The 24,250-nt window shown below is 38.6% G+C and overlaps 1 protein-coding gene and 1 long non-coding RNA gene across 8 annotated transcripts in view; one reads left to right on the top strand and one right to left on the bottom strand.

Moving 5' to 3' along the window:
* The window catches only part of LOC145534726 (uncharacterized), a 432,243-nt gene that overhangs the window by 249,553 nt on the left and 158,440 nt on the right, over window positions 1-24,250 (top strand). The gene's annotated exons all lie outside the window — the stretch shown is intronic.
* Window positions 1,341-22,934, bottom strand: LOC145534729 (uncharacterized). Its single transcript, XR_014074926.1, has 4 exons — window positions 22,805-22,934; window positions 21,381-21,572; window positions 15,131-15,286; window positions 1,341-1,566 (listed from the first exon to the last, which is right to left on the bottom strand). It is a non-coding gene; the product is annotated as an uncharacterized LOC145534729 (long non-coding RNA).

Below are 24,250 nucleotides of genomic sequence, written 5' to 3' on the forward strand. Positions count from 1 at the left end.
TCCTGTTTCATCTGTTTACCGAGATAGGCTTTCAAGCCCAAGATAGGCATTAAAGGAAATGCAAGGCTCCTCAATGACAAACTCATGGGTTTAATTGCATTTCAAGAAACCTCAGTGGTGTCCTCAACTCTGTTTTCTTCCTTAGGGTATTGTAGTTGTTGATCTTCCTCTCTTTGTGCTGTTACCAAATTCATGTTGACCACTGTTTCCAGTTTATTGTAATATATGGGGTCTGATGTGCTTGGGGAATTCTGTGACCAGGTATCTGGTGATAGCTCTTCAACACCTTGGTGAGTCCTTAAGACTCATTGTTAGTGGGGTGTTCCCTTGGCCCCTTTCTACTCCTAAAATGGCCATGCATGCCTCCAGTGCAAGAGCAGAAGGCTGTTGAGAAATGGCTAAAACCCAAGGCCACAGAATGTACTCATTGAGGATCTTTTTCCCCCAGATTATTTTGGGATGCTACAGAGATACTCTTGCTTACCTCTGTGTTCAAGACTCTTTGGATTTTCTGTGAGTGAACATGGCCACATTGCAGGGGGAATGGCTGGGGTGTGCATGATTGTGGGAAAAGCATGAGAAAGTTGTGCAACCAGGAGATAGTCCTGGGATGTGTTCTGTGATCTGTACGGAACCCCTAGAAAGAGATTGTGAAAGGATTTGTCTCTCCACTAGCATAGACAATGGTGCTTTTCAGCTTTGTGGCCCTAACTAGCAATAACTAGTACTCAAATGGGCTTCCCCCAGTGGCTCAGATGGTAAAGAATCTGCCTGCAATGTAGGAGACCCGGGTTCAATGCCTGGGTTGGGAAGATCCCCTCAAGAAGAGAATGGGTAGCCCACTCCAGTCTTCTTGCCTGAAGAATCCCGTGGACAGAGGAACCTGGCAGGCTGCAGTCCTTGGGGTCACAAAGAGTCGGACAGGACTGAGCAACTAAGCACCAGCGCTAGCTAGTGTTCAACCGCTCGGGAGAGAGGAGGCTGAGCTAGAGAACAAAGTGTCTAAAGTCTTTGACCCTGGACAAATTGCCATGGGAATACGTCCAAGTTTTTCCTGGTTTGCTGTTGCTCCCTGTGAACGTGTCCCTACTTCCTGTGTGGCAGCTTTGGTACAAGTCCTACTGTGTCATTCAAGTTTGTAATAAAGTTCTGGAGGGGAAAAACATGGCCTTTCTATTTCTCTCTCTTTGCTCTCAAGTCAAGCCAGGAGCACTGGAGCACCAGTATGACTCAGGAAAACATCCCTTTGCCAGGTTCCGCAGAGCGCATTTGGTATGCTAGCCTTCTCCGTGTTTATTTTCAGGGTAGTGATAAAAGTGCGGAAAAAAAACATCAGGGAGAATCGGTAAATTTCAGTAATATTTCAGTACATGTGCAAAGGGCAAACAGTTTAGAATTTCTCCTGCCCCGTCTGAAGTTGGAAGCTCTCACCACAGCGGGAAGCACAGCTCTTTTGACTTGGCAAACCAAACCAAACAGCACGCACCTGCAAGCGTATGTCTCTGACGTGAGTAGCTGTGGCTGGAGGGTCAGTCTGTTCTCAGTTTTTCATCCAGAAACCACACTCTGCAAATGGAGAGAAAACCACTGTTGGATTAAAGGAAATCCTTGCCACAGAGATGAAGCGCACAACTTTAATTAACTCATCATTTTCTAATTAGCATCCCCAGAGTCCTGTGCTTGGGCAGCTTGCGTGGTCGAATGTCCATCAGATTGTTCCAGACAGTTTCATAAAATAAAGTTTTAGTTTTTATAAATATTTGTTTTAGAGAGTTGGAAAATGTAGAAAACATTTTAAATGTTTGGGGTGAATTACCCAAAACTTATCACTCATAGCAAGTCGGTCTTTGGTGTATTTCTTTTCAGTCTTTATGTTTTAAATTCTGCATTTTGTAGAGAATTGAGAGTGTCTCATCTGTAGAAGTGTCTTTCTGGCTTTTTAAATAATATTTTATGTTTGGCATTTTATCATTTTAGTGCAAACTAAAGTCACTGTTAATATCTGCATATTGTACTGAGTGGATTAATTAATGGATTAATCCATTAATTAATCCATTATTGTTGAGTTATTTCAAATTTTTCTATAAGATCTCAAATTCTTGCTATTGTAATAATGCTGCCATGAAATCATTGTGCGTACAGCTTTCTTATGTATATTAAGAATTATTTTCTTAGGAAAGATTCTCAGAAGTAACCTGCATTGTGGAAACTCATATAGACTTCTGATGCAGAATGCCAAATTGATTTCTAAAATTTTCACTCTGCTATCTGGAATGGGGTAGTACTTTAATTAATGGGTATATGTGTGTTATTCTCTCAGTCATGTCTGACTCTTTGTGACTCCATAGACTGTAGCACACCAGACTCCTCTGTCTATGGGATTCTCCAGGCAAAAATACTGGAATGAGGAGCCATTCCTTTCTCCAGGAATCTTCCTGACTCAGGGATCAAACCCAGGTCTCCTGTATTGCAGGCAGATTCTTTACTGTCTGAACCACCAGGGAAGCCCTTAATAAATAACACTAATTTTCATCTGATAAGATAGGCAAAAATAGAATCAAAACGTTGATTTACTTTGCATTTATTTGATTTTTCTTTTTTTACCTGTTTTAATCCAACTTTGTAAATGATCTCTTTTAGCTCTTTGCCTATTTTTGAGGATCTGTTATCAATTTATATGAATACTTTATTTACATAAAGGGCTTTCCACGAAGCTCAGTCGGTAAAGCATCTGCCTGCAATGAGGGAGACCTGGGTTCAATTCCTGAGTCGGGACGTTCCCCTGGAGAAGGAAATGGCAACCCACTCTAGTATTCTTGCCTGGAGAATCACATCAACAGAGGAGCCTGGCGGCTACAGTTCATGGGGTCGCAAGAGTTGGACACAACTTAGTGCTATCTTTCTTTCTTTCTTTTTCTTTATTTACATAAAAGACACCAACTTTTTCTCAACTTATTTGCTGCAAATAATTCTTCAACTTTATTGCTTTCTGTCCATTTTAATTATGTCTTGAGATATAGAAATATAATTTTACTAGTCATATTATTGATCTTTCACTGATAATTTTCTCTCCTGCTTAATTTCTTACCCTCAAGAAATTTTATAAATATTCATCTATATTTTCTTTTAGATTTTCTATGGTTTGACATTTTTCATATCTCTAATCTATTTGTAATTTATTTTAATGAATGGTGGGCAATATAAATAAACCATATTTCACATAACCCATTCTGCAAATGTCTAACCAAATTCAATAGTACTTGTTAGGCTAATACATCCCTTCTCCACTAGATCTTTCCATTGTCCTTATGAAGCGGGTGCTCTAAGTTTTTTAATTCAATTTCTACTTTGTTTCATTACTGTGCTTGTGAGTTTTTCTTTTAAATGCTACATACTTTACTTCAGTGTTCAGTTGCTCAGTTGTGTCTGACTCTTTGCGACCCCACGGAATGTAGCCCGCCAGGCTCCTCTGTCCATGGAATTCTCCAGGCACGAATACTGGAGTGGGTTGCCATTCTCTTCTCCAGGGGATCTTCACTACCCAGGGGATGAACCTGGGCCTTCTGCATTGTAGGCAGATTCTTTACTGTCTGAGCCACCAGAGAAGCCCAAAACTCTTGTTAAGATGATGAGCTGCTCCATTCAAGGCAGTGCAATGAAACACGTGGGAAATTGTTAGTTGTTCAGTTGTGTCCAACTCTTTTTGACCCCATGGACTGCAGCCGTCCAGGCTCCTCTGTCCATGGGATTCTCCAGGCAAGAAGACTGGAGGGGGTTGCCATGCCCTCCTCCAGGGGATCTTTCTCACCCAGGGATTGAACCTGAGACTCTTACATTGGCAGGCAGGTTCTTTGCCACTTGGGCCACCTGGGAAGCTCCAAGGTACCTTACTTATATTGATATAATTTCAACCTCTAGTGGGATAAGTTCTTATCTTTGTCAAAAATTTCTTTGTTATACAAAAATTGAAAAAGACACATGTATCCCATTGTTCATTGCCACACTATTTATAATAGCTAGAACATGGAAGCAACCTAGATGTCCATCAACAGATGAATGGATAAAGAAGTTGTGGTACATATACACAATGGGATATTAGTCAGCCATAAAAAAGGAACACATTTTAGTCAGTTCTAATGAGGTGAATGAACCTAGAACCTATTATACAGAGTGAAGTAAGTCAGAAAGAGAAAGATAAATATCATATTCTAACGCATATATACAGAATCTAGAAAAATGGTACTGAAGAATTTACTTACAGAGCATCAGTGGAGAAACAGTCATAGAGAACAGACTTATGGACATGGGGAGAGGGGAGGAGAGGGTGAGATGTATGGAAAGAGTAACATGGAAACTTACATTGGCATATGTAAAATAGATACCCAGCGGGAATTTGCTGTATGGCTCAGGAAACTCAAGCAGGGGCTCTGTATCAACCCAGAGTGGGGGGATGGGGAGGGAGATGGGAGGGAAGGTCAAAAAGAAGGGGATATATGTATACCTATGGCTGATTTGTGTTGAGATTTGACAGAAAACAACAAAATTCTGTAAAGCAATTATCCTTCAATAAAAAAATAATAAAAAAAAAATTCTTTGTTATACAAAAGAAAGTAGCATCCAAACCCCAGTAAGATGGTTCTTTGGGATGCTCGTCCACCATCTTCTCAATGTACTGGCTTTCCAAATAAAGTTGCTATCCCTTGCCCCACCTCCCCCCAGTTTCTTCATTGCTATTGCTGTTTTATTCCAGGTAAACTTTAGAATTTTGTTAAGTTCCTAAAATTCCTGATGCCATTTAGTTCTAACTGCATCCAGCTTAATTTCATGGGAACTAATCTCACCATCAAAGCCCTTGGTGGGCCACAACACATATTCATTTTTTTCATTAACATGATCACCTTGTATCGTATTTATTTTTGGCTGCGCTGCATCTTGGTTGCGGGGAGGGCTTGTCTCTGGGTGTGGAGGCGGGGACTGCTCCCCAGTCGCAGTGTGCAGGCTTCTCGTTGCAGCGGCTTCTTGTTGCGGAGCACAGGCTCCAGGCACGTGGGCTTCAGTAGCTTCAGCACTTGGGCTCAGGAGTTGCGGCTTGTGGACTCTAGAGCTCTGGCTCAGTAGTTGTGACGCAAGGGCTTAATCAGATCCCCCCAGACCAAGGATCAAGCCCGTGTCTCCTGCAGGCCGGCAGCTTCTTTACCACTGAGCCACCAGAGAAGCCTCTGTGTATTGTTTTTAAATGCATAGGTATGTGACTGTATTCTCATTTAAAAAAAAAATGAGATGAAAGGGGAAAACTTTTCATGCCAGAAAATTCCTCTTTGGAAGACTATTTGGGTCAATTTAAAATTTTTACTGTGATTCAAAAAAAATTCAGAAGTCAATCTGTGAAGATATCTTTGTGTTTATTTGCACATATTTCTCTGGAGTAAGCTCCTAGAATGTGGGTGAAAGGGTATTCATAATTTTGATAGTTCCTGCCAAATTGTCCTTGAATAAGGCTGTACCAATTTACACTCTTATTAACAGTGAATAAGAAATTCTGTTTTCTCACACTAGATGTTATGGAAATTTAAAATATTTGCCAATCTGGTGAAAAATATAATCTCAGTGTTGTTTTAATTTGTATTTTCCTAATTACTAGTGAAATGGAACATATTTTCTGATGTATGTGACCGTTTGCACTTCTTTTTCTTTGAATTGCATCTTCAAATTAATTTCTTAATTTTAAGTTAGGCTTATTTGTCTCTTTACACATTGCATATATTAAGCCTTCATCTGTTACATAGTTTGCAGATATTTTCTCTTAATCTGTCCCTTGTCTTTTAATATTGTTTTACCATCTTTCCTTGTAAAGAAGTTATTCATTTTCATATGGTAAAATCTGTCATAATTTTTATTTTTGTCTTCTGATTTTCCTCCAATTTTCTATTTCATGATTTTATAGATTAAAAATGTTTAAACTTTCAAGCTATGTAGAATCTGACTTTTATATGTGGTGTGAGAGAAAAATCTAAGTTTGTTTTTTCTTTCTATCTAGTTGTCCCAGTTCCAATAAATGAGTAGTCTATCTCCTTCAGGAAGTGTCTCCATTACCATATGCTAAAAGTTGTAAGAGTGTGTGTGTATATGTGTGTGTGTGTGTGTATAACACACATATTCTTCAACTTTATTTTGTCCAGAATCTATTTGTCCATTCCTACGTTAGTGTGCCATTGTATTAATTACTCTATTCATAAATAAAGTAATTATTTAATTATAATAAAATAAATATAATTTGAAGCTGTAAAATAATATATTAATTACTATATATAGTATTCTGGTAACGTATAGGGAATGTCTCTTTTAACTGTTATTTTAAAAAAATTTCACAGGCAATCTTTTGTATTTTCTCTCCCAAATCAGGTTGTAGAGCTTCTTTAAAACTACTTTTGGGGAATTTTGATTGGGATTATTTTGTAGTTTTATGTTTATTTGAGGAAAATTGACCTCTTTATGATATTGTGTCTTCTAATCAAGGAATATAGTGTGTTCATTCACTCAGGTCATCCTCAAGATCCCTCAGTAAAGTTTTATATTTATCTTCATGTACCTCGTGCATATTTTTTGTTAGACTTATTTCTAGATATTTTAAAGTTATTTTGCAATAATGAATTATATCTTGTTTTCCCATTGCATTTTAAAATTTCCTATCGCTCATATATAGACACTTACAAATGGACCTTTCATTGAATTTGGTGAGAGATTTTTAATAGCTTTACTGTTAATCTTTCCAAATTTTTGACAGACCATCATACACTTGAATGTAATGACAATTTAGTTTCTTTCATTCCTTCCCCTTCCTCTTTTTTCTTATTGGATTGGCTATTTTGGTAGTATCATATTAATTTGTAGCAGATATAGCAAACATCTAGTTTTAATGAGGATCACTGAAAAATAACATCATGATGTTTGCTTTAGATTTCTGGTAATTGTATTATTTAGAGTGTAGGTTTAGCTGCCATAATACAAAGACTCAAAGTAATAGTGGTTCATACTAAATCCAGATGTAAGCAGTACAGAGTGGTGTAGTGGCTTATCTCTGCCATCATTCTAGATTGTTGATGTGCCCTATAAAACGCACAGCTTGAGTCTTGCCCTCATGCCAGCTAAAAATTCTCCCACCACGGGAGAAGGAGAGTATAGAGATTGGGGAAACTAACAGCTGTTATCGCACTGTATTTATTCATTTTAAGGAATTTTTCTGCTATTCTTAGCTCAGTGAGATTATTGCTGGAAAAGAGTGTTTAAACTGTTTCAAATACATTTTTTAAGCATCTACTGAGACTAACGTAACTTTCCCCCTCAAACCCTGTCAATATTGAGTTGTAAGAAGAGAAATCATAATTTGAATATCCTTTGTGTCTTTGTGTATGACATTTATTGGGAGATTATTATGTCATATATTCTTATTCTAAAGACATATTCAATTTGAGATTCTTCCTTCTTTCTTTTCTCTTTTAGCATCCTTTTTCTGTGCTAGCCATCTATTTAAGTAGGAATTATGGGTAATCCCCTGGTGGTCCAGTGGTTAGGACTCAATGCTTTCACTCCTCAGTCCCTTATCAGGGAACTAATATCCCACAAGTAGCACAAGTGGCCAAATAAATACATAAATTGGAACTATTATCCATTTATTATCAATTATTAAAATTTGATAGAATAAATTCCTAAAATGGCTTATTTTCAAGGAAAGAATTTGTCAGACTTTGCCATTTTTTTCTCCCTCTGTTTAATGGGTTATTTTAGCACTTCTGCATCATTTTAGTCATCAGATAATTGATATTTTATATTTTCATATAGTTGAATATACCAATACTTTCCATAATTATCTCATTTTGTTATCTTATTTAGAGACAGCAACCCTTGCTTAAATAGTCATCATACATTGTATGTGTGTTTGAATATTTTACATTTAACCTTTTAATCCATCTGGGATATGTTTTGGTGCATGGGTGACCTGAATTCTAATTTTAGCTTTCTTCTAAATGGCAACCTAACTGTTCCAATAATACTTATTGATTAATCCATCTGTCTCACTTGAAATTCCTGTTTTAATTTGCGCTAATTTCTTGTATCTACATATCAATTTATTTACTTTTATTAGTTTATTTATTTAATCTGTTTCATTGATCTATCTATTCTAGGACTAAAGCTATACTATTAAACACTATTAAATTTTACAGTTTTATAATTCACTTTATAATCTGACAGGATGGGTGTTTTGCTGTTTAAAAACTTCCTGACTGTAACAGATTTAATTTTCTAGATGAATTTTAGGATATAATTTTAGTTAAAGCGTTTCAAAGGGTTTGATTGTAAGTGCATGAGATTAAATTTTAAATTTAATTTTTTAAAATTATGTTTGTAGAAAAGCTGTATAAATATTGATAATATTGAACTCTCCAATCCAAGAATATAGTATAGCTCCCTGGCTATTTAGACCTACTTTATATCCCTCAAAAATGTTTTGTAATTTTCCTTATATAGGATCTGCATATTTTTTTGTTAATTCAGTTTTAGGACATATATATCTATAAAGTAAATGGAATACTTTTGTCATTTTATTTATTCCAGATATTTGGTATTTCTTGTATTAAAACTAGTGATTTTGTATATTTTGTGACCGACTACCTTACTAAGAGATCTTATTGGTTTTTACAGTTTTCCTCCTGCAATGTTCAAGTGTGCAGGAATTTTTTTTGACATATCATATTAGTGCTTTATCCTTTTATTTCCTTGAATCAGCCAGGGTTCTTTGGTTTCCAGTTTCTGTTATTTTAAACAGAAAAATTTCCTCAAAAAAATCAAAGAGAAGGCTGGAAATGAGATCAGGACGAGGGTGAAGTGAATGAGGTAGTTTTCTCAGACACCAAATTTAAGACATCAAAAATTTCAGTAGTCAAGATAAATAATATTTTAATGGAATTGAAAAATTTTAAATAAGTATGCAGAACAAAATGCCAGAGATTGAAATCAAGATAAGCTCAGTATGAAGAAGCAGCCTCTAAACAGGCCAGGAACCAGGTACATGTGGAGGAGGCTTGGTCCGTGGCTCCCAGTGATGGTTTACGATGGGAAGGGTACACTTCAAAACAGGGAGTGATCGTCATCTTTGACTAAGGGGAGGGCAGGTATGTGTCTTGACTGTCCAGGACTCCACATGATGGGACAAAGGTAAATGTAAGTCGGTATGCTTGATGATACCTTAGAAATCTCTGAGACTTGTTCATTTATTTTTATTCTTTTTTCTTTCCATTCCTTAGACTAAATAGTCTCACTTGACTTATCTTTAAGTTTGGCAGTTCATTTTTCTGCCAGCTCAGTTCTGCTGTCAAGCCCATTTAGTGAATTTTTTTTTTTTTTTTTTTTACTTCAGTTATTGTGCTTTTCAACTCCACAATTTCTGTTTGGTTCTTTTTAACAGTTTCGACCTCATTGTCATATTCTCTATTTGCTGAAACATCATTCTTATAAGTTTCTTTTCTTTGGACGTGATTTTCTCTAGTTCTTTGAACATATTCGTAATACCTGATTCAAACTCTTTGTCTAGTAAGTTCAAGATCTGCAGTTCCTTAGGGATAGTTTCTGTTGACTCATTTGCCCTGAATAAAATTGTGTGTGTGTCTTGCAATTTTTTATTGGAAAATGGACATTTTAAATAATTTAAAGTGGACATTCTGAAAATTGCACACACACACACATATGCACACTCACTCCTTCCCCACCCAGGGTCCACGTCCACTGTTGTTGTTGGAACTACTCTTTTTTTTTTTTTTTTTTTTTTTTAGTGACTTTCCTGAACTAATTCCATAAAGTCTGTATTCTTGGTTTTGTATGGCCAGGGAATGCTCTGCTTGGATAGCTTATCAGTCAGCTTATGATTCAATGGAAATTTTCTTATGTATCTTCAACCAAGAACTCCCCCAGCCTTTATCTCTCTCTCTTTGTGTGTGTGTGTGTGTGTGTGTTTGTGTTTGGGGTCACATCTTCAGGGCTCTGGCAGCTTAGAGCTCTGCCTTAGCCTTCACTTCCTCTTTGTACAGAGCCTCAAGGACAGCCCAGAGGAGAGATTAGAGTCCTCTCAGATTTTTCTTGGGAATGCACATGACCTTGCAAGTGGGTGTGGCTTTCTGGAATCTCAAGAATACATTGGAACTTTTCAAAGTCCTGAAAAAGCATCTTCTTCCCCATATTTTCCTTTCACATGTTTTTTTTTTTTTTTTTTTTTTTGAGTCAGCCTCTTGTTTACCCCAGCTGTTATGCTCTCTGAGACAGCGACTTGTTTTTCACAAATGCCCTGGGGGTAGAGTTGTTCTCACCAAGGAAGAGCAGAATTAGGTTAAATAAAGACAAGCCCTGAGAATGAGGTTTTTCCAGGGAGCTGCCAGACAGCCCTAGCAGGGACAATTAACTGGGGATACATTTTGGGGGGACTCCAAATGTTTTGCCCCTCTTCAATGACTGTTAAGCTGCTGGCTTTCATTATAATAGCATCTTATTGTTCAGGAGCTAAGTCATGTCTGACTCTTTTATGACCCCATGGACTGTAGCCTGCTCGTCTCCTCTGTCCATGGGATTTGCCAGGCAAGAATACTGGAGTGGGTTGCCATTTCCTTCTCCAGGGAATCTTCCCAACCTAGAGATCAAACCTGTGTTTCCTGCATTGGCAGGCAGATCCTTTACCACTGAGCCACCAGGGAAGCCCCATAGTGGTGTGAGACTGGTCATTTTCAAGGCTACTATGGGTCTGGGGAGAAGGAGATGGGAGAAGGCAAGTTCAAACATCACAAAACTCGATTTGTACTAAGTAGAATGTCCATGCTGTAATCTCTGGATCTTCTGGATGTTTTATCTCATATGGCACAAGGGTCTTTGCAGTTGTGATTAAGATTATGGGCCCTGAGATGGGGAAATTATCCTAGGTTGTCTAGCTTGGGCCCAGTCTAATCAGATGAGTCCTTAAAAGCAGAGAACTTTTCTCTTCTGTGTCAGAGGGAGATGGACTGTGGAAGAAGGGTCAGAGAGATGCAATGTGGCTGGTTTTGAAAATGGAATAGGGGCCATGAACCAAGGAATGTGGGCTGGAAAAAACAAAGAAACAGATTCTCTCTGGAGCTTCCAGAAAGGAATGCAGTCCTGTCAACACCTGGATTTTAGATCAGTGAGACCTGTGTCATACCTGTAACCTACAAAAATAAAATAGCAAATTTTTGTTGTTTTAACCCACTAAGTTCATGGTAATTTGTTCCATCAGCAATAGCAAAACTAATACAGTGTTGTTACTGAGATTCAACCATTTAAAATGAATGCTTCTCAATGGTGCAAGCATTTGGTTAATAATCAGATTGCTAAAAATATTGATTTTGGCTGTTTTATTCCTCCAGTGTTCTCATTGCCTTTATGGTGGAATGGATTTTCAGATATCCTTATTCTGTCTTTCTGAAAGAGCTTTCCCCCACTTCCTTTTGGCATCTGTTATTACAAATGAAAATCAGATTTTTGTTGTGCTATGGATAATCTGTGGGTTTTTTTTCCTCCTGGGAAAGTTTTTAAACTTTTTCTTCATTTTTCTGAATTCACTACATTGTGACTAGGTTTGGAAGTTTTCTTTGCTTTTAATTCATTCTGCTAAATATTTGGTAGAGATTTTCAATGTAGGAACTCATGTCTTTCTTAAATTGGGGAAAATTATCTTTTTTTATTTGGTTAGTCATGTTCCTTTTCATTCTTGCTATCTTCTCATTCTAGATTTATTAGATAAATGTTAAAATTTATGCAGATATTAATGCATGTCTCAATTATTCTTTTTCTCATGTATTTTTTTTCTCCAGTACTATGTTTAGAAAAATCTTTATTTCAGTTTTCTTTCTAATTAATTCTTCAGCAGTACACCTCATTTTATTTTGTCCATGGACAGAGTTTAAATTTTAACAATTAAGTTTTTAATTCTTATATATCCAGATAATTATTCTTATAGATGTAATACTTTTTAATGTCCTTCTGAGGAAAATGTATATTTATTTTATTAAAATCCTGCAGTGATTGTTTTAACTCTGTTTCCTCTGTTGTAAATTCTTCTGTGCATTGTGTTTAGTGCATCTTTCTTTGTGTCACCTTGCTGAAATGTTTGGTGATTCTTAGATGGATGAGCAGATACCTCTGTAATTTGATTTCTTGAAGACTGTTCTTTTATGCAGCTTATTTGGGAATAGGGTGGGACTCTTTGTTCTACTGACTGCTTAAAGTGAGATCAAGATAGTCAGGAAACCTGACTTAAGGGAAGATGGATGCTGCAGGTCTTCCTGGATTTTGCCAGTCATGTGGGGCACAGGCGACATTCACCGACTTTGCCTCAGGGCACATTCCCCTCTTGATGCTGTGTCCAAACGGTGCTAAGGAGTAAGGAGGCAGAAGACAGTTGGGTTTCACGTATGTTTCCTGATACAGTGCCCTTTGATGTTTCATGGTTTATAGCTCTTTCCTTTTTCTCTTTTTGGCTGCACTGTGTCTTCGTTGTGGTACATAGGCTTCTCGAGGTGTGGCGTGCGGGCTCCAGAGTTGGCAGGCTCTCTCTTATGGACGTAGTGCCCCACAACTCATAGGACCTTAGTTCCCTGACCAGGGATCGAACATGCATCTCCTGCATTGGAAGGCAGATTCTTAACCACCGGACCACCAGGGAAGTCCAGTGTAATGCTTTATAACTCTTATACCTGCTATGAAAGCTATAATTGCCATCAATATAAAGTTACCCTATTAAATCCTATTCAGTGACTTCTCTACTTTGCCTGATATTGCCATTTCTCCCTGACTTCTTTGCTTGAAATATCCCAACCTTCCTTGAATTTTTGAAGTTTCCAAGGTATTTTCTTTTTATGTGTCTTTTGCAGAGACAGTGTCATTGAATGTTATTTTTACATTACAATATGAATATTATGTCTTTCATGAGGAAATCCAAACTATTTTCAAGTGTTGAATTTATATTTGCCACCATAAGAATTGCTGTCTCATTGGAGGCACTCAGTAAATATGTGTTAAATGGATGAGCAATTTCTGATAATAAGGTTTCCTTACTTTCTCTACTTTCAATATCAGTATTTTAAAATTTGCTCTTTTGTAGACATCTTGTTTATAATTTTTCTAGTAGTGAATTGTTGAGCTTTTAGAAATATTTATATGTACACTATATATGTATATTTCCAAGCTTTATTAGGCATCTATTTATACTGTGATCACAATTCTGAAATGTTCGATTTTCAAGTCCTTAGCAGACTAAGAACAGTAACTGTGTGTGTGTGCTCTGTCGTTTTCCAGCTCTTTGAGACCCCACGGACTGTAGCCTACTAGACTCCTCTGGAGCAAGTTGCCATTTCCTCCTCCAGGGGATCTTCCTGACCCAGGGATCGAACCTGTGTCTCTTGAATCTGCAGCATTGGCAGGTGGATTCTTTACCACTGTGCCATCTGAGACGCTCATGAACAATAACTGTCTCTCTCTCTCTTTAGTTGCTAAGTCGTGTCCGACTCTTGCGGCCCCATGGACTGTAGCCTGCCAGGCTCCTCTATCCATGGAAACTAGCAGTCTGCATATGAAAGGTAGAAAGTATAATAAAGAGAAGAGTACGATGGATATAGCAGCAAAAAGCCAGGATTAGATGTCTTTAAGGGCCTTGTATTTCAACATTACAACTGAAGTTTATAATACTGTCTTATACATCAAGAGTAATCTATATAGTATGTTAACTATTAAGGAATTACTTATACTTTACAGAAAGATCACTTCCAAAAATAAATTAAATTTCAAAGAAATGATTGAGAAATTAACTGTGCAAAATTCAATTGTCTAAGGCATTCATTATGTGGAAATGCCTTCAGCATCCTAATTATACTCTATAAGCTACCTATTTATCATTATTAGTTCCATGTGTACAGAATATTACTTTAAACTGACTTGATTCTGTCCCTGTTACATATTTCTAAACTCTGTCTTTTGCATCTGTGAAAAAAAGGGAGAATGTTAATTCCTAATAAGGTGCTCGTATGGATTATGGGCTTCCCAGGCAGTGCTAGTGCTAAAGAACCCGCCTGCCAATGCAGGAGACATAGAGATGCGGGTTCCATCCCTGGATGGGAAAGATCCTCTGGAGGAGGAAAGGGTAACCACTCCAGTATTCTTGCCTGAAGAATCCCATGGACAGAGGAGCCTGGTGGTCTATAGTCTATAGGGTCGCAAAGAGTCGAACATGACTGAACATGCAACTTAGCATGCATGCATGTATTACGGTGAAAATTAGATAAATAATCCATGTAAAGACATTTAACACAGGGCCTGGCATCCATTACCCCCCCCCCACTAGGTATGTGACTTTTGGAAAGTTCATTCGTTCCTCAGTGTTTCAGATTTCTCATCTCTAATATGAAGATTAGAATAGTTCTTTCCACTAAGATTTAATGTAAAGAGCTTAGAGCAGAGCCTGGTACATCTTAAGTTCTCAAAGTGAGCTATTATTAGTACTTGAAAACAGGAAGGGCTACAACACACACTGGCAGCGCCAGTCAGAACATCCTTTTTACACACAGATCAAGGAAGCAATAGCTGTGATGTGGTCCAAATCTGTGCAGAATGGATTTGGTATGAGAATTCTGAGTTGTGATGTATAAAAATGCTCTATGCTATAATATCCAAAATGTAATGTAATATCAATTACTAATGATAGTAATAGTATCAGTACTATTCAGTGGGAATTGTTTTTGATCACGTCGGCACCTCCTATTCTATTAACTTGCCTAGCCCCGTCAACATTCAGAAAAGGATGTGTATCCTTGCCAACACAACCTCCCTCTTCCTTCCCCACTTCTTGGATATACGTGTTATTTGCAAATCTGAGTACAATTACCACAGGAAATAGAAATGAGACAATCTTTTGTGAATTACAAACAAATTTCTAACTCTTCATTTTGTCAGAACAACTCTAGACCAACCACTAGAGCTGTCATGGTGATTTATGATGTTCTTCAGCAAACTGACAGCCAGTGGAGAAAAAGCTCCAAGGAAGAAAAATTCCTTATATTTATTCTACCCAGTTTAATACCTGATGAACCATGTTATAAGAACAGTTCTTAAAATAGCCTTGAGGAGAGCATCTCTATATTTTCCCAGCACGTACAATCCATCATGGAGAATGTAGAGTAGATGGTGGTCTTGCTGTGAACTTGACTGCTTTACAAAAGAGACATTCGTTGGAGGCCTGGTGAAAAAACAAGAAGCTTTCAATACTAACTCATGCCCTGCTATTTGCGTTCAGTCATTTCTTCCTTACCATAAACCTTTATCATAGGTAATATATTATCATGTAAATATGATTATAAATAAGAAGGAAAGGTCAGTCCAAGGAAGACATAGCAGATTATCTCCAAAGCCGCTTCATTAGGAGATAGAAGTGAAGAGGGAACACAGTCCATCTTAAGGAGGGTTGTTTATGTTTCATGTCTTTGTGAAAACTTGTCTCGCCATTACAAACCATCACAGTCCACTGTTTAATCTATACAATTCATATGGTACCCACTCTATTGACTAATTTTTTTATATTGACTTATTTTTATATTGCTCTTTAGGGCTCTGTGATTTGTGTGTCTTTTCTTCTCATCTACATAGTGTCTTCAACCTCTTCCATTTCCTTTGACCTTTCTGCCCAGTTTATAAACATGTGAACATCTCTTCAGATAACAAACCTACCAACAAATCGGGCCAAAGCGTTCCCTTACCTTTCCATCTACTTGACTTGCCTACTTGTCTGGCGGAGTTTCCCACTTCCTACAAGAGTATGTAGCTCTCACCTGCACTGTTTGGCACTCTGTGCCGTTGGTTTTGGTGGCATGCCTGACTCTTGTTCCTGTTGGATGCTGTCTCCTGCCCCTGTTCACACGCTGACCGTACCCTTTCAGGCTCCTCCGCTGGCTCCTCTCTGTTATTCTCCTTACACATTGTTATTCCCTAGGCTTATCTATTGCCAACATTCCCTGGACGTCTTCCTTTATTTCAATATCTGGAATATGCTCAAATGATGTCTATTTCAAAAGACACATCTTTCTGAAGTCCAGAATCACGTTTCCAGTTGCTTTTTGTAGATCTCAAACCAACAGAAATTCGTTTTCTCCCCAAAGTATTTTCCTTTATTCACCCTCTTCATCAGGGAAACTCGCACAGTTAATCCCTTCCTCTTTCCCCTTCACTTCTATGGCCCAGTCGGTTCTACTCCTCTCTCTTGAAAATATCCAGTTATTTCCACTCCATTTCCTACAACATCATTCCTGTTCTCCCTGCCTTTCCCTTAAATGACCAGAACATTTTATTTAATCCTCACCCAGCCTTCAAGTCATCAGGGTAGATTTTAAAGACGAAGTGATACTATAGGGAAAAATCCGTCCATTATGTCCTTCTCCTGCTAAAAACCCTTGAATGGTACTTCCTTGATGTCAAAGTGAAGTGTCAAGTCTTTGGGCAAAGTCAAGGCAGTTTTCAGTCTGACCCTAATCTGTCTTCCCGACCGCATCTGCGTTACTACCCCCAGGCAACCTTGGTTCCTGTTTGTACCCTTCTTGCCTACATGCTTCTGTACATTTACCTACAGTTTTCTCTTCTTGGGATGTACTCCTCTCATTGTTCTGCTTGGCTATCTCCAGATCCTCCTTCAAAACTGCTTCAGCGCATTATCCCTTCTGGGAAGATATCCCTAACTACAGTGAGATGAGACACTGTTCTCATAACTGCTTACACACATCTTTATTAAAGCCCTTATGACAATGTGCTATAACTAATTATTATTCCCACGTCTGTCCTCATCGCTCAGCTGTGAACCTCCTGAGGCCAGGACTGTCTTATTCATCTTAACATCCCACTGCCTAGCATGGATTCTGACACACAGAAGGAACTAGGTGAATGCTTGTGGGATACACAGAAGACTGAATAAAATGAAGCCCCTTCCTTTCTAAAAGTATAGTGCGTGAGGTAATCATCCATAAAGCGCAAGATACTAATGAGTAGACTGGCTGTTTGGTTCATTTTGTTATAATCCCCCTGACACTTCTGCTAGAGAATGCTTGCTCTAGGGCAAGTGTGAGGGTTCCGTATTTTTAGCTTCTAATGACCTCAGATCTGTTCCGTATGCCTCCCAGTTCCAAGCATATGTATGTGTTAGCCATGGAGACTGGCCATGCATGCACACTTCCAGAGAGTTACCTCAGAAGGAAACATTTGAGCAGCAGTCATCAGTAGGGCAAGAGCAAGAGCGCTCCAGTGTTCCTGCCTGGAGAATCCCGGGGCCGGGGGAGCCTGGTGGGCTGCCGTCCATGGGGTCGCACAGAGTCGGACATGACTGGAGCGATTTCACTTTCACTTTTCACTTTCACGCATTGGAGAAGGAAATGGCAACTCACTCCAGTGTTCTTGCCTGGAGAATCCCAGGGATGGTGGAGCCTGGTGGGCTGCCGTCTATGGGGTCGCACAGGGTCGGACATGACCGAAGCGACTTAGCAGCAGCAGCAGCAGCAGTAGGGAGTGGGAGCGTTTAACTTGTTGCAATTGGAAAAAACGTAGGATCCCTTATTATGACATTCTTCTTTGAACGGTACTTCCCATTTGGGGTGGTTAGCTGAGCCTTGGAAAACGTCTTTGGTTCTTTTGGAACTCATTCTATAGATTATCATTAGATCAAACAACAGGTTCTACAGTCAAAAGACAGGTGTGTTGTGTGTTAATAGCCCCATCGATTTTACTGTATATCTGCGTTCCTGACTCATCCAGATGACCTAACAGTGCCTGTGACTTTTATGAGCCAAAACTCATACTCACTAACTCCACATTTGGGGGGCTTATCCAAAGGATGATGTCTCTGTAGCTAATGAAGGACTTGATTTATTCCAATACCTCTTAGTGGCTATCATTTGTAAGGAAACAGATTAAACTGGTCATTTCAGCATCTAGTTACATAGTCTTCAACGGTTTGACATGCTGTGGTCTTGCTTCTGGAACTATATATCAAGTTCCTTGATGAGAAAGGCCACGTAGTCAGATACGGGGCTTCCCAAGTGGCCTAGTGGTAAAGAATCCACCTAACAATGCAGGAGACACAAGAGTTGGGAGTTTGATCCCTGAGTTGGGAAGATCCCCTGGAGTAGGAAGTGGCAACCACTCCAATATTCTTGCCTGGAAAATCCCATGAACAGAGGAACTTGGTGGGCTACAGTCCATGGGGCCACAAAGAGTCAAACATGACTGACTCAGTACACATAGTCAGATACTTCTGTGAATTCCATATGGTTGGAGTACAGCAGCTTTTATAAAATCTTAGAATAATGGGTTTTATGAAAACTTGATTTCTGTATGTTTCCCTCAAAGTTTCACATAAGTATTTTACAAAATGTATAAACTAATATCTAACATACATACACCATTTTCATTTAAAAATGACTATACTTACTAAGGGCTTCTCTAGTGGCTCGGATGGTAAAGAATCTGCCTACAATGCAAGAGACCTGGATTCTATCCCTGGGTCAGGAAGATCCCCTGGAGAAGGGAATGACAACACTCCAGTCTTCTTGCCTGGAAAATTCCATGGACAGAGGAGCCTGGTGGGCTACAGTCCGTGGGATCGCAAAGAGTCAAACACAACTGAGTGACTAACACACACAAACACACATACTTAAAGTTCTTCCCCAAACAATTTAAATAATTGTTCTGATTTAATGGATGTCTCCCTTTTCAAATTCAGAAGTTGCTTGTGTAATTCTGCATGGTGAAATGATTCGAAGGAAGCTATCGCTGAGAGGGGGTGAACTATATCCAATGCAGTCTAATTGAAGTTGATCCTTATCTGATTTGGCTTCTCTGGGGGCTTCTTGGAAATAGCAGTACCAGAGGCATTCACTAGTGTCCCAGCAGATGCAAAGAATAGAGGCTGTTGACTTTAAAATAAAGGATGTGTCTCTAGACTACAATGGCTACCAATTATAAGATGAGCATTTGGTCCACGAGTTGATGGTATTAATGCCATGTATCACACTTGACTGATTAAACACCTTCCCCCTGCCCTGAATTAGCCAATTTATTGTCTTAAGAGGCAGAGTTGTTAAAAACTGCTCTCTGTATAGACCAGTGGACCAACCACCCTCACTGATACACAAGATAGAAAGAACTCTGTTACAAGAGGGTATTTTTTTTAATGGCTTATCAAAATAAAATTAACCTTTTAAAAGTATAACAGTTTTTAATGTATTTACTGCATTGTACAGCTATCATCAACATCTAATTTCAAAACATCTTCAGCACCCTGGTGGCAGTCACTCTCCATTCTCCCCTAAAACCAGCTCCTGGAAACCTGTTAATGTATTTTCTATTTCTATGATTTGTTTAGTCGGGGTATTTCATCTAAATGGAATTGAATCATTCAATATGCAGCCTTTTGTGCTAGGCTTTTTCACTTAGCATTATGTTTCCAAAGTTCATCCATGTGTAACATGTGTTGGTACTTTTTCCCTTCGTATTTCTAATATTACATTATAGGGATGTACAATATTTTGTTTACCCACTCATCAATTGATGAACATTGGGGTGTTTCCAGTTTTGAGCTATTATCTATAATGCTACTTTGAACATTTATGTACAGGATTTTGTGTGGACATAGGTTTTCAGTTCTCTTGGGTACATACTTAGGAATGGAATTGCTGGGTCACGTGGTAACTCTATGTTTAATGTTTTAAGAAACTGCCAGGTTATTTTCCAAAGTAGGTGTATCATTTTACATTTCCACCAGCAGTGTATGAGTGTGCCCATTTCTCGACATCCTTTTTAATTTTAGGTACTCTAGTAGATTTGAAGTGGTATCTCTTGTGGTTTTGATGTACATTCCCCTAGTCACCTGACTAATGATATTGTACATCATTTCATATGCTTATTGGTCATTCATATATCTTCCTCAGAGAAAATGTCTATTTCAATTCTTGGCCCCCTTTTAAAATTAGATTTTCTTTTTATTGTTGAGTGGTGGCTCAGATAGTAAAGAATCTGCCTGCAATGCAAGATATGTGGGTTCAGTCCCTGGGTTGGGAAGATCCCTTTGAGTAGAAAATGGCTACCCCCTTCAGTATTCTTGCCTGGGAAATCCCATGGAAAGAAGAGCCTGGTGGGCTACAGTCCATGCATCCACATAGAGTCTGATGCAACTGAGCACGCAAGAGTTCTTTATTTATTCTGAACACAAGTCCCTTAGAAGTCACATGATCTGTCAGTGTTTTCCCCCATCTATGGGCTGTTCTTTTACTTTTTTGATGGTGTCTTTTGAGGCTTGAGTTTTTAAAAATTTTGACAAAGTTTAGTTTATCTATTTTTTTTGTTGTTACCTATGCTTTCGGTGTCATATCAAAGAAATCATCACTTATTGTTAGGTCAGAAAGGATTGCTTCTATGTTCTTGTATGGGAGTTTTATAGTTTTTACTCTTTGGATAGAAGATTCATTTTTAATTAATTTTCATACATACTGTGCAATAGGGTTGAGAGGATCTTGTTAAGCACTCTCCCCCGATGTCTATCAGTTTAAAATGTGAATACATAAGTCTGTAAGTTTCCTGGAAGCTCACGTTATAAAAAGCAATTTCTGTGGCCGGCTTGGCTGATTGATTATTTATTCAGTGGATTTCTGTTCAAGATGATGGAGGGCCAAAATTGTGCTAAAGGAAACATAGGATTTTTGGCAGGACTATGAACCAACTTAAAGAACTTTTATGAAATTTCAAATGTGATTTTAAATTCTCAAAACTGGAGGATGAACTTGGAGACAATTGCCACAGATGTTGTTCCAAACATTTTTAATTTGGTTCAAACCAATTATTAGACCTTGTGTGTATGTTTTGAAGATTTATCCTATGCCTTCAAATATAGTGTTTGACTAATTTACACGAAAGTCTTCAAAACTCTCTCTAAACTACATTGTGTGTCAAAGAAACTCTATATATGAGTTTCTTCTAAAGTCTCTTAAAAACACAGCAAAATCAAGTTAACAATTCCAGGTTCTAAGTTGAAATCTATCCACTTCAGTTTGAGAGCCATCAGCTTTGACTGTGTCTGGATACAAAACCTGTTTTTCCCACTTTGCAGAGAAAATCCTCTCTTAGAGACTATTTCTTGAAGGAACGTTTGTTATAACATATTTGGGCTTAGGACTAAAACCTTTAGTTTGTAAGTTGAAGTTTTCCTGTGCAGTTAACATCAACAGGATGTAAGTAGAAAAGAATCTCAAATTTAGCTGCTCTTCTGAGGAGAGGCCACTGAGCGTGGGAGCACTTACCTCATGGCCCATGACATCGGCTGTTTGCCGCCATTTTTCTTTCTTTCAGGGAGGACGGTGGATTGAGATTGTCTTTGGAGATCATGGTGCCTATGGTGGACTCTTCTTTAAACACTTTTAAAGTCTGGAAAGAAGGTCTTGAAATGCTTTTCACTTTAATCACTTTAGAAAAGTAGGTATGGGGAAGAAAACCTGTGAATAAGGGAAAATTTGCACATGTAATTTCTCTGAGCTTATTACTTAATGGTTATGTAAGAAGTGAGCATTCTCTCAGCATTAATGCTGTGCTTAGGCACTCGGTCATGTCCGACTCCTCGCGACCCCATGGACTGTAGCCCACCAGGCTCCTCTGTTCATGGGATTTTTCAGGCAGGAATACTGGAGTAAGTTGCCATTTCCTCCAGGGGATCTTCTCGACTCAGGGACGGAACCCCTGTCTCCTGTGTATCCTGCATTGCAGGCGGATTCCTCACCACTGAGCCATCAGGGAAGACCTCTGCAGTAGTAAACACTTATAAACCAATAAGAACAAAAGTGAGGACTTTTTTCCTAACCAGAATAGAGGGCTAGGGACTATAGGGCAATAGATTAGACAATTTGTATCCCAGGCAATATTGTTGTCACCACCAATTCTAATGAGAATTTTCTAATTTACGTCTTTAGTGCATTTATTATAAGAAAGCTTCTGAATATATCACGTAAGTAGTGGTTTGCCCCAGGACTGGAAATTCAGGAGACTTGGTTTTCAGACTTTAGCCCTGTTCACTAAATATTTGGTTGATGCATTATTATTATTTTTAAAAGGTCTAAAAGAGTGGAGACTTGCAAATAAAATACAGTGCAGTGTCAGAAATTATGCCATTGTTTTCTTAATATCTGTAAGAGTTTTGAAAATTAGCTCTGCAGTAAATTATGAGACAATTATCCAAAAAAGCGTGGTATTTTTACTAATATAGTTTACTTCAGAACCACAGAGACTGCTCACAATCATTGCTATAGGTAACTAAGCAGAACAATTTTAACAGAAAATAGACAAGTTTCATGAACTCAGGACAGATGTTCTCTAGAATTGATAAATGGAAACAAGAAACAAATAGAATGAGGTTTAAGTGAGTTGAGAGATATCTTTCTAGTTCTTACACTGATTTATTTGGAATATGAAAAGGGACTTAGAACATTGACATCTTGAACTTAATTTGGTGAGATTTCTTGTTTCAATTAAATGTTCAAAAGGTGGTCATTAACTACTCACTGTCTGAGGGACATGAAAGAGAAGATACTGTCTCTAAGGTGAAGAGAGACAATTTTGGGGAACCAGAAACTCACAGGAATAGTTTAAATCTTAGTTTCCAAAGAATACAAACTAATATAATATTTCCTAACATGAAATTCTTAGAAAATAACTGATTCCAAGTATTACTTACCTGCCTCAGGTATCTTGTGAGATCATACTTCCTTTAATGTCCAAATTATTTATATTCGACTGAATTTCCAAGGTCCTTCACCAAAGGATGCCCAGAACCCCTGATCCATGTGTTTCCAAGGATCCCAAGGAATGTTGGGATGTTCCGTTTCTTGTTTGTTTGTTTTAATTGAAGTAGAGTTGATTTACAGTGTTATATTAGTTTCTAGTGTTCCATGAAGTGGTCCAGTTATACATGCACATGCACACACGAAGTGAAGAGGAACTAAAGGACCTTTTGATGAAAGTGAAAGAGGAAAGTGAAAAAGCTGGCTTAAAACTCAGCGTTCAAAAAAACGAAGGTCATGGCATCTGGTCCCGTCACTTAGATGGGGAAAATAGATGGGGAAACAATGGAAACAGTGACATACTTTATTTTCTTGACATACTGCAGATGGTGACTGGAGCCATGAAACTAAAATATACTTGCTCCTTGGAAGAAAAGCTATGACCAACCTAGACAGCTTACTAAAAAGCAGAGACATTAGTTTGCCAACAAAGGTCCGTCTAGTCAAAGCTATGGTTTTTCCAGTAGTCATGTATGGATGTGAGAGTTGGACCATAAAGAAAGTTGAGCACTGAAGAATTGATGCTTTTGAACTGTGGTGTTGGAGAAGACTCTTGAGAGTCCCTTGAACTGCAGGGAGATCTAACCAGTCCATCCTAAAGGAGATCAGTCCTGAATATTCATCGGCAGGACTGATGCTGAACCTGAAACTCCAATTCTTTGGCCATCTGGTGCGAAGAACTGACTCATTGGAAAAGACCCTGATGCTGGGAAAGATTGAAGGCAGGAGGAGAAGGAGACGACAGAAGATGAGATGATTGGATGGCATCACCGACTCGATGGACATGAGTTTGAGCAATCTCTGGGAGTTGGTGATGGACGGGGAGGCCTGGCATGCTGCAGTCCATGAGGTCGCAAAGAGTCGGACACAACTGAGCAACTGAACTGAACTGAACTGAACTGGACCTCTGTTAGCTGCCAAAAATAAACTTAGAGTAAGGAGAGGGGAAAAGTGTGACATGCGAGAAGCTGCCCCCAGAAACGTTCTCCTTAGGCTTCCTGGGCTGCTGCCTCACCACTCTGGTCCATCACCGTCATAGTCATCGGTGTCATGGTCATCATTATCTTTGTCACCCGTAGCAGAAGCAGTGGCTCTCAGTGACCTTTGATGGAGCACCTGCTGTGTGCTGGACCCTGTGAGAGGCTGTAGAGGCGATGACCATCAAGTGCTTGCACATGGGCAGGGAAGAGAATGGTTTCCATGCCTTTATTTTTATCTGTGATGATTAAAAATTAGGCACATTGTTACCTGTGCAGTTAGAAAAGTAAGCATGTGATCTGTGTTACTGTACCCCTGAGCTGATGCAGATCCTTCAGTCTCGGAGCTGGAAGGCACCTTAG

This window comes from Giraffa tippelskirchi, chromosome 14 (assembly GCF_054371585.1).
Source record: "Giraffa tippelskirchi isolate mGirTip1 chromosome 14, T2T-mGirTip1v1.2.pri, whole genome shotgun sequence".
NCBI lineage: Eukaryota > Metazoa > Chordata > Mammalia > Artiodactyla > Giraffidae > Giraffa > Giraffa tippelskirchi.